This window comes from Miniopterus natalensis, chromosome 1 (assembly GCF_054644295.1).
Source record: "Miniopterus natalensis isolate mMinNat1 chromosome 1, mMinNat1.hap1, whole genome shotgun sequence".
In the NCBI taxonomy this organism is placed as follows: domain Eukaryota; kingdom Metazoa; phylum Chordata; class Mammalia; order Chiroptera; family Miniopteridae; genus Miniopterus; species Miniopterus natalensis.
The window spans coordinates 38,010,375-38,024,029 of NC_142081.1; the positions used below are offsets into that span (position 1 = coordinate 38,010,375).

A 13,655-nucleotide genomic window follows, 5' to 3' on the forward strand; every position below is an offset into this window, starting at 1 on the left:
ATAAGAGGGCCTGAAGAAGAGGTCCTTGTCAACATGAATAATGGACAAGAACAGACATTTAAAAATACATTTCAAGAAAACTTTCCTGGTCCCGGCCGGTGGCTCAGTTGGTTGGAGCATCGTCTCATACACCAAAAGGTTGCAGGTTCAATTACCGGCGGGGGAGCGTGGGGGAGGCAGCCAATCAACGTTTCTCTCTCAATCGATGCTTCTCTCTCTCTCTCCTCCCTGCCTCTCTCTCTAAAGTCAATTTTAAAAACATATCCTCAGGTGAGGATTAAAAAAAAACAAAAACAAAACTTTCCTAGACTAAAAGAAGACTTGAATTTACAAATTGAAATGGCATACCACATCTCACAAAAATCTTGACCCAGGATAGTCATAAGTTTACTAAACTGAGAAGATAAAGATTATTTTAAAATAAAGGAAGCCCTGCCTGGGTTGCTCAGTTGGTTAGAGCATTGTGCCCATACACCAAAATTTCGGATCATACATCAAAGTTTCAGGTTTTATCTCTGGTCAGGGCACATACAAGAAGCAACCAATGAATGCATAAATAATGGAACAACAAACTGATGCCTCTCTGTCTCTCTCTCTCTCTCAAATCAATCAATCAATCAATCAATCAATCAATCAATCAATAATAAGGAAAGATTCTTTGAACAGCCAAGGTGCAAGGAGGTGGGGAAAGGGAGGAATCAAGACATTTATAAGGGAGAAAAATCAGATCGGCCTCAGATTTCTCCATGATATCAATCAATAGTACACAGAGAGTGTAGCAGTATCTAGAAAATTCTACCAAAAAGAAAGTGTATATTCCAAACTGTCGTTCACTTCTTTTTCTCTCTCTCTCATATGTGGATTTTAATGAACAAAACAAACCAACAAACAAAATAAAAAATAAGAAACCTATTAGGCCCTTCCCATGGGAGACCGTACTGTGTTTCCCCCTTACTATCATCACCTGTGGTGGGAATGGCCGAGCAGATGCCGGTCTTGCTGTGGTCCTGCCCTGCAGCTGCCTCAGGCAATAGCTCCTGGCCTGGAAGCTCCCTTTCGCTACAGTGGCAGCCTCTCAAGGTAGCGCCTTCCTTTCCCCATAGTGGCCTGCAGCGCCCTGACGGCCGCCCCTAGAGAAGGTGCCTGTCGCAGCAGTGTTTGCCTCTAGTGACAGTGTCTTCCTCTTGCCAGGCCGGCTGCCTCTCGAGACAGTACCTGGCTGGGGAGCTGCCGGTCTCCACAGTAGCTGCCTCCCGAGATAGTGTCTTCCTCTCAAGATAGTGGCTGTCATTCATTCTAAGGGCAATAAACGATTTTGAACAAACACTCAGGAAACATTGTCCCCATGAGCTCTTTCTAAAGAAACTATCAGAAGACAAATTGCAGTCCTGGAGATTTCCAGGAAGAACTGCCTGTGAGCGCTGAATCGATTTCATTGTAGGACTTGGATTGAAACAAAAGTGAGAACTGTGGTTACAGAACTGAATGAAAATGCTATAAACTCTCACAAAGCGAAAATAACTTGAATAAGAAGGTTGAGAGGGGAGTGGGGAAAAGGCAGGACACTGATTTCTCTCTTTTCTTCTGTAATCTCTGGGGGCCAAAAGATTTCTTTAAACTGAGAGAGTAATTAATGAGACTATTCAGGCATAATTACCATTTACTAAAAAAGATAATATAATCTTTCTTATAAAAATATAATATAGACAATAGATAATATAACTAAAATTTGGTGGTAAAAGAGAGGGAAGGGAGATAGAGAGGAAATATAGTATCATCATGGTTCATATAGAGAATTGATAGATATTAGTTAAAGAATAATATCTTAATAGACAACTCTTGGATCAAAGAGGAAATAAAAATCGACATTTCAAAACATCTGAAATATAGCAGTAATGAAAACACTACAGATCCTTAGGGATACAACTGAAACACTGGTCCCAGGAAATCTCACAGCCATAAATAATAATTATGTCTAAATAAATAAGAAAGAAAAAATGAGAACTCCAAGCTCTGATCACTCGACATGTGCGTTTTATTTTTCTTGTTTCTTTTCTAAGGAAAACAGAATAAAACAATAAGGACAAAAGTAGAGATTAATGAACTGAAAAAACAGAGAAAGGGTAGACATACATCCCAATAGCTGGTGCTTTAAAAACGAAAAAGGCAAATAAAACCTCATCTAACAAGTCAAGGGGAGAAAAAGAAATCTTGGATACGCAACATAAATAAAACAAGGAAAAATTGCCACAGATACAGAAGAAATTAAAACACTCAAACTTTCGAATAAATTTGGAAACTTTGATGACATGAATACTTACCAAAGAAAGTATAATCTAACTGAGCTTCCCAAGACGAAACCCTGAACAGGCCAACTGCAGAGGAGAGGCAGGGGCCGTGGCCGGGGCTCCCCCTCAAGCTCCCGCCCCACGTGGTTTCTCAGGGGGATTCTACCAGACCAGTGTTCTCACTAATCCCTGTTCCCACAAAATTGACACTCGACTGCTAATTTTGTTCTTTAAAAATAAATCTTTGAAGCTGGTTGCAGAGTCGTCCTGTACCCAAAGAGTTGCGGGTTTGATTCCCAGTCAGGGCACTTTCCGGAGGCAACCGATCAATGTTTCTCTCTCTCTCCCCACCCTTCCTCTCTCTCTAAAATCATTAATATCCTTGGGTGAGGATTTTAAAAAAGGAGATCTTTAGCTTTTGGAATAATTGATGTGCCTTTAATCGCCCATGAAACACGAGAAAGGCATGCTTTTTTTCTTGGGCAGCTCAGTGCTGTATGGGATAGCACATCCCTGCGAGGAAGTGATTCACTTTTGGTGGCTCTCTGGAATTTTTTCAATTTTTTCAGTATACATTCATTCTTAGAAAATTAATATGGATCAGAAGAGGAAGCACTGGTACACACATCTCCATTATTAACCTGAGATAACAGAGTAAATGTCTGTGTATAAAGCTGGTTGCAGGGTCATAGTAGACCTTTTGGTGACTGTGTTTCTTGGTCCAACTGCTCTCTTTTTCCAGCTGAAAATTATGTTGGCTGGGAGCCGTGCCACAGAACCTCCACCCCGAGGAGTGACTCAGATAATTAGACAAAAGCATTTAAACCTCTCCAGGATTTTTTCAGGCTGCCCTCCTGACTTTCCTTCCTCTTAGTCAAAGAATTGGTGACTACACGTTTTGTGTAGTTGAAGGAAAGAAACTACCACCATTCATAAACCTATAATGACTGTTCTCAAAGGTATGAGTTGGTTTCTCATTCCCTTAAGAAAGTCTTTGTTCACTGAATATTTTTTTATGTATGGCATAATTTTTTAAACTTTTTGTTATGGATAATTTTAAACATACCAATGAATACCCATATGCTCATTCACTGAACTTCAACAATTACCAACTCATGGTTAATATTGTTTCATCTATAATCCCACTCCCCACTCCCAGATTATTTTAATACAAATCCTAGTCATATAATTTCATCTTGAAATATTTCAATGATACTAACCATAAATCTTGAATTTTATTTTTGCTTTCTTTTTTAAATTATTAAACTAGAAGGAAGAAGGAAAATAAAACTAAAATCTATTGAGTGCTTACCATGCCAGATGTTATGCTAGAGACTTTCTCCTTACTACTGGGTGAGCCCTGTTGGGTGAACATTACAATTTCTATTTTTAGAAAACGAAACTGAGATTCAAACCTAGGTCTGTCTGACTCAAAACCCCACACTCTTTCCCCAAATCAGGGACGTCAGGCAGGGAACTAAAAGTGCCTGATAAAAGGTAAGAAGTGTCTTATATAACCTATTTAAGGAAAGGAGGACCTCTTCCCTCTTCAGGCTTCCTTCCATGCTGTGAATAACATCCACAACATCATACACAGGATGTTTCCAGATGCTATTTCCTCTAGTATTTCTAACACTGTGATCCAGAATCCAAAAGTCATACAGTTTTCTAAGTCACTATTTTGTTTCTCAGCAAAGCAACATGGACTCTAAGGTATACCAGTGGGCAACAGACTTTAGTTTTATTAAGATGAGACATGGAGCAAGAAAAAACAAAAACCAGCCTATTGAAATCATCATTGGTGTGAAAGGAGAAAAGTTAACATGTCTAAGCATATGGAAACAATAGCTCTGCCAACCACACTAATCAGAAGATTAGTTACCTAGGATATAATTTTAAAAATTTGTCATGCTAGTCTAAGATCCATACTCCATTCAACAACATATCCAACAAAGAAAAGAGTAACTGTTAGCATTTATTTAAAATGTTTTCCTCAAGATACCACTATATACTAGTACACTAAATAAAATAAAATTTTGTTTTGCCCTATAATTCAAGTTTGTCTCAATGACAAAAACAATAATTGTAAGATTCCTCAAGTTGGTTTCCAAATACTAGGTTCTTGTGTGAAATGCATTCACTATCTTAAGTATCATTCAGGAACTGGAAAGAATAAAAACTGCTATCCAATCTTATAAAAGGGTTCAAATCACAAAGATAAGCAATCAGCCACAAAAAGCTGGAAGTTTTTCATATAACAGTACTAGTGTTTGCTTTGAGATACCTACCTCTTTACCCTCAAACCCGATCATTACAGTTCAGATTCTTTTGTTGCTGTAATTCCTCACTGGAGGATATATTTTCCATTGATTTTTAGAGAGAGCAGAAGTAGGGGAGTAAGGGAGAGAGAGAGAGAGAAACATTAATGTGAGAGAGACACACCCATGGTTATATCCCCCACCTGCCCCCACCGAGCCAGGGGATCGAACCTGCAACCCGGGTACATGCCCTGGACCGGGAATCAAACTCAAGACCCTTCTGTGCATGGGCCGACGTTCCAACCACAGAGCCACACCGGCCACGGGGACAGTTCAGACTTTTAAAGTGTTAAAAATAAGCCGTAATGGAAAGTATTCATTTCAGTTAAGGGCTCAGGGTTCCTGAGAAACAATTCATGGTTTAGGAAAAAACTCAAGCATATCAGAAAGAAATATGATGTGTCAGTAGCTACCAGCACCTCAGGTTTAGCTATAACCTCAAATGCCTTGCTTTAAAAGCTGATTAAAAATCACTATTGGTTACCTAGAGCTAAATATATACACAAAGATACTGACATAATGCCTTATTACAAAATCACTACATATTTTCTTAGTTTGAAGTATATAATTACTATTTTAATATCCCTGTATTTCTACTAAATATTTGTTGAAAAAAATAAATGAATCCCAAATACTAATATGAATAGGTTTCTAAAAAAAATAATAATTCTACTTTTAATTTACTGATAGCAAGCAAGAAGATTTTTTAAATAATTCAGTGTTAAGTTCTCAAAGTCAAAGCCTCAGAAAAAAGGAAAGTTTTGGTTCATAGCCACTGACTCATTTCCTTAGTGAGTCAACCTCCTGGCTTTAACACTGCCTTGCCTTCCCCTCCCCCTTCCGACTTTAATTCAGTACAGGGGGGAAATAAACCACTGATACTATAGAGCTAGCTTTCCTGTGCTGCCACATCGTATCTTTTAAATACACCAAGTCTTTCTATAAGCCTTTATAATACTTTTGATATTAAAGTCCTATGATATAATTCAGGTAAACAGGGGATCAAACTCAAACATGCTACATGGATTTTTCTAAAAGTTATTGAAAAAGTTCAGGTATATTCCCCGCCCCCGTATAAATGAATAATCAGATTGTCCCTGACACAAAGATGATTTCATTCAAATGTGTATGCTTCTGCCACCCTGCACAAACATTTGAAAATAAGCCTGTGCTTCATCGTTTTTCCATGAATTCTTTAAATATTTATATGCCTCGAATGTTGAGGTCCTTATGAGTAAGTTCATGAGTTTACCTAACAGCAAGTCCAGACCCACAAGAACAAATGAAGAGAGAGAAACATCAATGCACCGAAGGCGCGTCCACGCGTGCCCTGAACTCCGGGCCAAACGCACAGCAGAAACGGAGTGCAGGGCCCTCCTGTCCGAGGCCTGCTCCAGAGGCTCAGAAATCCCGGGAACGGGCGCTGCCCTGGGGGGAGCACCTCGGAAACCCAGAGGAGCACCCCTTCCTCCCCACCATCTATTGCCCACCCCGGCCCCGAAGCCTTTCCCGCAGGGGCTGGTGGATGTATAGAGAAGAATGCTTGCGAGTTATTTAAAATCGCCAACTCTCACTCATCGGAGGGACAGCCTTCCTCAGACACTTCAAATAAGTCCCTGCCCCTCAAAAATGCTGCTTTGTCCCCAGGAGCACACAAAAGTGCCTGATCAAATGGATTGATGACAGATCTGCTGGATCACAGCTACCACGCCTTTCTGGATTGGATGTTTAAAATAATATATTGGCATTTTCTTAGGCCTTCCCCCCTTCCTAAAGGCTACTGCTTCTGAGTCAACAAGACGTGTTTGAATATAGGCTCTCCCATTTAATAGGTGTGGCATCCTGGACAAAATGCTTACATTTTAGTGCATTAACTTTCTTAAAATGGGAGATAATATCATGTATTTTGCTAGTGTGTTGTGAGGATTACATTTAAAGCCCATAGCACATTGGCAGGCACACAATTATTCAGTAGTGTGTACTATTAATTAATTCCATATTCCATTTTGTGGTCCTGTAGATTTTTTCCCTCTTAACTCTTAAATCACTGTGCGAGAAAATACAGTTGAAAAATATGTGTTAGAAATGTGCAGATCCACTTATATGCGGATCTTTTTTAAATTTATGGTATTGATAAATATATACGGTACTTTCTCTTCCTTGTGATTTTCTTAACATATTTTCTCTGACTTACTTCATTGTAAGAATACAGTGTATAATACATACAAAATATGTGTTAATAAACTGTTTATGTTATCAGTAAGGCTTCCAGTCAACAGTTGGCCATTGAGGAAGTCAAAAGTTATATTTGAACTTTCAACTGTGATGGGGAGACGGGGGGATGTCAGTGTCCCTAACACTCGAGTTGTTCAAGGGTCAACTCTTTCTTAAAATTCAGAACTGATTTTGAAAGTATTAAAACCTCAGTTTGCAAATCTTAATTTCATAGGCATTAAGTTAATCAGCATGATGCCTGCATATTAGAAATTCTTTTAAATTTCACTCCATAGCTATGTGAGTGATAAATACAAATAAATTTTGAGTCTAGTCTCAGCTGTGTCACTAACTGTTGTGATTTACTGGACAAGTCATAGACACAGTGGCTTACTATCTGCATTTGTGAGATAGAGATGCCACCATCTATGTCTGTAATTATAGTGGAACTAGAATTTACTTGGGCATGGTCATTGTAGTCATTTCTAAGAGGAGAGCCCTAACTGTGTTTTATCCCTGCCACTTTAGTTTGGGGCCTAGAATGTTTTAGGCTTTTTGGACCTTGTGATCTCTGTCATAATTATTCAACTCTGCTTTTGCTATCCGGAAGCAGCCATGGACAACACACAAATAAATGACCATGGTTAGATTCCAATAAAACTTGACTTATAAAAGCAGGCAGTGGGCCAGATTTGGCTCATAGACCATAGTTTGCCAATACCTGGCCTAGAAAGTTCATCATATTTAGTGATCTTAACTGGTACTCTCTATTGCAGTTACTAAACTTATAGGCATGGTATTAGGAAAAAATAACCACCCTCTAAAAATGAACTGTACAGCACTGGCCACTATGGTTCAGTGGGTTGGGTATTGTCCTGTGCACCAAAAGGTTGCTGGTTCAATTCCTGGTCTGATGTCTTGCTCTCACATCAATGTTTTTGTTTGTTTGTTTGTTTTCTCTCTCTCTCTCTCTAAAAGAAAAAAAAAATCTTTAAAAATAAAATAAAGTTAGTGTGGTATTAAAGTCCCCTACTGTGACTGTACTGCTGTTGATCTCTCCTTTAAAGTCCTCCAGGAGTTTTTTTCTTTTTTTTTTAAAATATATTTTTACTGATTTCAGACAGAGGAAAGAAGAGGGAGAGAGAGAGATAGAAACATCAATGATGAGAGAGAACCATCGATCCACCACCCCCTGCATGCCCCCACTGGGGATCAAGCCTGAAACCCTGGCACGTGCCCTGACCAGGAATCAAACCCTGACCTCCAGGTCCATAGGTCGATGCTCAAGCACTGAGTCATGCCAGCCTGATCTGAAGGTTTTTTTCTTTTTCTTTTTTTTCAGCCTGTGTGAGTCTTTTGTTCTGAGGTGGGTCTCTTGTAGACAACATATATTTGGGTCGTTTTCTTATTCATTCAGCTATCCTATGTCCTTTGGAGCATTTAATCCATTTATGTTTAAGGTTATTATTGATAGGTACTTATCTATTGCTATTTTATTTCTTTATGCCTATGTTTCTCGTACTCTCTACACTTGATCTTAGCCAAAAGGCCGAGAAGCGATGTTTCTCGTACTCTCTATTTCAACTTCTTATTACAGCAGTCCCTTTAACATTTCTTGCAGTGCTGGTTTGGTGGTGATAAATTCCTTCAGTCTTTTTTTGTCTGGGAAGCTCTTTATTTCACCATCTATTTTGATTGATAATCTTGCTGGATAGAGTAGTCTTGGTTTCAGATCCTTGCTTTTCATTACCTTGAATACTTCATGCCATTCCCTTCTGGCCTGTAGTTTCTGATGAGAAATCAGCTGACAGCCTGATGGGAGCTCCTTTGTAGGTAACAGATTGATTTTCTCTTGCTGTCCTTAAGATTCTCTCTTGAATTTTTGGCAGTTTAATTATGATGTGTCTGGGTGTGGGCCTTTCTTCTTGCTTAGGACACTCTGTGCCTCCTGAACTTGTGTGACTTTCCTTGACCAGGTTAGGAAAGTTTTCTGCCATTATTTCTGCAAACAGATTCTCTAACCCTTGCTTACTTTTGACCTCTTCTGGAACTCCTATGATGTGAATATTGTTACATTTCATGTTGTCCCACAACTTCTTTAAATGGACCGTTTTTTGTTTTTTCTTTTTGGTTTTCTGATTGAGTGACTTTTTCCTACTCTGTCGTCTTTTTTTTTTTTTTAATGTATATCTTTATTGATTTCAGAGAGAGGAAAGGAGAGGGAGAGAGAGAAACATCAATGATGAAAGAATCATGGATCGGCTGCCTCCTGCACACACCCCCACTGAGGATCAAGCCTGAAACACAGGCATGTGCCCTAACTGGGAATTGAACCTTGATCTCCTGGATCCTAGGTTGATGCTCAACTGCTGAGCCACGCCAGTCGGGCCTACCCTGTCTTCTAACTTGATGATCTGATCCTCAGCTTCCCCTAATCTGCTGTTTATTTCTTCCAGTGTTTTTTTTATTTCTACTATGTCAGAGGGATGGCAGGGGGAAGGGGAGGGGTGGGGAGAGATTAATCTAAGAATTTATATGCATATATGCATAACCCACAGACACAGACGATAGTGTGGTGAGGGCCTGGGGGGTAGGGATGCAGAGGGGAGGGGATCAATGGGGGGGGGGAGAAAGGGGACATTTGTAATACTTTCAACAATAAAGATAAATGAAAAAATAAAAAATAAATAAAAATGAACTGTACAATGTGATAGCCACTAGTCACATGTGGTTATTGAGCACTGGAATGTAGCTAGTCTGAACTGAGATGTGCTTTAAGTATAAAATATATACTTTTGGATTGTGAAGATTTTGTATGAAATAAAGAATGTAAAATATCTCATTAATAATTATTTTATACTGGTAACATTGAATATATTCAGTATATTGGGGTAAGCATTATTAAGTTGATTTGACTGTTTCTTTTTACTTTTTAAAATGTGACTACTAAAATATTTAAAATTGCATATGTGGCTTACAATATATTTATATTGGATAGCACTGCTCTAGGACAGAATAGTTATAAAAAAGAATATGCCTCTTTTCAAGATTGCCAATGAGATACTTTACCCAATTACTAAAGTGTCTCTATTCAAATCTGCTGTGTATCCTGGTTTCTTTCTATCAATGGTGCTATCATTATCTTTTACATAAGAATTAAGATTAAAATCTTTTACTTTCTCCTTCCACAAATAATGTATGCCCACCAATTAATTTTATCTCACTTGTTTCTCATTTTCTTTATACTATATATTTTCTCACCTAAATTATTAAGTCTCTTGAAAGGACTTCTTTCGTTCAATCTCTACCCATGATCCTGAAACCCATGATTCTATACAAAGCTAAGATAAATATCCCTAAACATTGTGATTCTCTCTAGCTATATAAACATTTTAAAATTTCAGTGGTTCCCATTATACACAAAACAATATCCAAACTACTTGGTCTAGCTCTTGAGGCCTTCAAAAAATCTCATTTTCAACTTCCATTTTGAACCTTACCTCCTCTCCTACCACTCAAGTCAGACATAGAATTGCAGACAAAATATAGGCTACCCTGTATTTTAAATTTGAATTTCAGATAAACAACAATTTTTAATATATAATTTCAGTATATTACTTGGAATATACTTGTACTCAAAACTGTTTAACCCTGGCCAGTGTGGCTCAGTTGATTGAGCGTCGTCTTGTGCATTGAAATGTTACTGGTTCAGTTCCATCAGGGCACATGCCCAGGTTGTGGGTTTGGTCCTGGGTTGCAGGGGGAGGGGCAGGGGGGTGCAGGAGGCAACCTATTAATGTTTTTCTCTCTCTCCCTTTCTTTCTCTAAAATCAATTTTTAAAATATTTTTTTAAATAGTTTATGTGAAATTGAAATTTAACTGGGTGGCCTGTATATTTTTTTGCTAAATCTGGCAACCCTAGTCTCTGATAAGTCTATTCTCTATCTCCCAAATAGTTTATGTATCACTATCCTTGGTGCTTCTGCTCATACATTTTAATGAAATAATGCATGTAATGCACTTAGAACAGTGTCTAGCACACAGTGGGCATGCAATAAATATTAATACTATAATTCCTCTGACTTTGTGGGTCCAACTCAATTCTCACTGGCCTTTGCTAGCCCACTTCAGCCCACAGTATCTCTCTCTTCTGCCTAGTATTTGATAGAGTACTTACTTAATTTCAACATTTTAACCACGTCTTACCTAGCCTTAAGTTTCTATCTCATATAGAAGTTACTGACAAATAGAATTTTTAAGTAAGGCACTGTTGCATTTTACCAAAATTATCAACTTTTACTCATAAGTCCAGGCTTAAACTCACAAAGTACATGATTGAAGCACTCTAGCTTACCCTTGACTCTCAGCTCTTGTTGACAAAGGAATATAGCATTCTTTAAGTAAACCTCACTTACAAAAAGTAAACTGTAATGGGATCTAAAAAGCAAGAAATTAACTTATTAAACAATACTAAAATGCCTGTAGTTATGAATTTATCAGGTAGAGATGCAATATAAATTGTGCACTCTAAATTTTCTAAAACTTATTTTTCTTTTCAACCATTTCATATAGGTAAAACTTTTTTCTTTTTTAAACATGTTTTTAAATGTATTGATTTGGGGAGAGGGGAGACAGAGACAGAGAGAGGAACATCAGTTTGTTGTTCCACTTATTTATGCATTCACTGCTTTATTCTTGTGCGTGCCCTGACGTAGGATGGAACCCACAACCTTGGCATACTGGGAGGATGTTCTAACCGAGTTGCCCTTCCAGGACTAAAACTTTTTCTTAAATCAAAAGGGGCATATATATAAATAAACATGCAAATAATCAGATCAGTGAAAACTTTTCCTATTTTTCACAATTATCTGTAAAATTCACAATCTACCAAGTAGTCATGTGATTTTTACAGAAAAAAATTCTCAAGCAGAGTCTAATGCCATGTTCTCCATTATTCAGATGTCTCAAATTATACAACTCAAAATCTGTTGATGATAGGTTTGCACAGTGGCAGTATCTAGCCAATGAGGTTTATCTGAGGTGCAATTATTGCTAATTGGAAAAATAAAAGATCTATTGATGACCAAATAAGAAAATTATAGGATATTACTCAAAGTAAGTTTTTTGTAAGCAAACACACACACAAATTAAGTATATTATTAACCACTGATTTACCTCAATCACACTTACAGTATAGTACAGACTACCTGAGTCCAAAGTCTGGCTCTGCTGCTTATTAACATATACCTCTCTAAGGCTGTTTTCTCAAGTATGAAATGGGAGCTCTTTCCCCAAGGTTGTTGTGTGGATTAAGAAAATTCATAGGCAGCCCTGCCTGTGTTGCTCAGTGGTTGAGCCTTTGCCCATGAACCGAGAGGTCACTGGATCGATTCCCAGTCAGGACACATGCCCAGGTTGCAGGCTCAATCCTCAGTAGAGGGCATGCAGCAGCAGCCTGTTGATGTTTCTACTTCTCTATTCCTCTCCCTTCCTCTCTCTCTAAATTAAAAACTTTTTTTTTAAAGAGAGAATTAATATGCATAAAATGCTTAGAACAATGACCAGCACATGGCAAATGATTTAAAAAATATTCTTATTATTCTTAAGAATGTTTCTCAGTTTGATCTCTTTAGTCCTAGACCTGACCTAGGGCTTATTAATAAAAACTAACTTTTAGAAATAAAAAGATAGAGAAAGCACTTTGGTTTACCACATTAGAATAAATTTTAAAGATCCAAATCCCTGTTTCTATAACACCCATAAAAATTTGTTTTTCCCCCTCTCATACGCTATGTCCTTTTTAGGCCAGCCCATTCAGCTGTAATGGGAAACAGCTTTTATGGTCAGGAACAACCAGATTCACACAGGTCTTCCTGGGAACTACAAGTATTTTTATTTTTTATTTATTTATTTATTTAAAACATATCTTTATTGATTTCAGAGAGAGGAAAGGAAGGGAAGAGAGACAGAAACATAGACGAGAGAGTCACTGATCGGCTGCCTAGCCTGCAACCCGGGCATATGCCCTGACCGGGAATCGAACCCTGATCGCCTGGATCCTAGGTCGATGCTCAACTGCTGAGCCACGTCCAGCCGGGTGATTTTTTAAAGTCCATTTGTAAATGTCCTCTATAAAAAGTACTTCCAGCCCTAGCAGTTTTGGCTTAGTGGTTAGAGCCTTAGCCCGTGGACTGAGGGGTCCTGGGTTCGATTCTGGTCAAGGGCACATACCTCAGTTGCAGGTTTGAACCCCAGCCTTGAGGCATGTGCAGGAGGCAACCAATGGATGTGTCGCTCTCACATCAATGTTTCTCTCTCCCTTTCTCGCTCTCTCTCCCTTCCACTCTCTCTGAAAAGTAATGGAAAAAATATCCTTGGGTGAGGGTTAAAAAAAAAAAGGAACTTCCATAACTCTTGCTAAATTACTTTGTTTAGTTTCTCTTTTAAGAGTTATAGATTCCCCCACCCTACTAGTATGTAAGTAGTATAAACTCTAGGCAAGAAATAATTCATGTGTGAAGAAAATTATTTTTCCTTGTTTATGTTAGTTACAGGAACAATACTAGAAGAAACCAAATATCATACAACATTCTACTTTCCAAGTCAATAAAACACATCCTCTTATAAAGGTTCATAATATAAAATACTGGACCCAGGACTTGATTCTAGTAGTACAACTGCCTAACAGCCGCAGTTCAGTGACATTACCTGAACCTATTCCAAATTAATCTAGGTTATCTGGCGGCACTATAACAGAGTACATTTAACTCGTACCCAAAGACCAGCGAAACTGCTATAAAAATAAGGAAAATAGTTTTAATGAAATGATTCAAT

The 13,655-nt window shown here is 38.2% G+C and overlaps 1 pseudogene; it reads left to right on the forward strand.

Moving 5' to 3' along the window:
• The first annotated feature begins 11,817 nt into the window (after window positions 1–11,817).
• Window positions 11,818–11,940, forward strand: LOC148094092 (U4 spliceosomal RNA; annotated as a pseudogene).
• The last annotated feature ends 1,715 nt before the right edge of the window (window positions 11,941–13,655 follow it).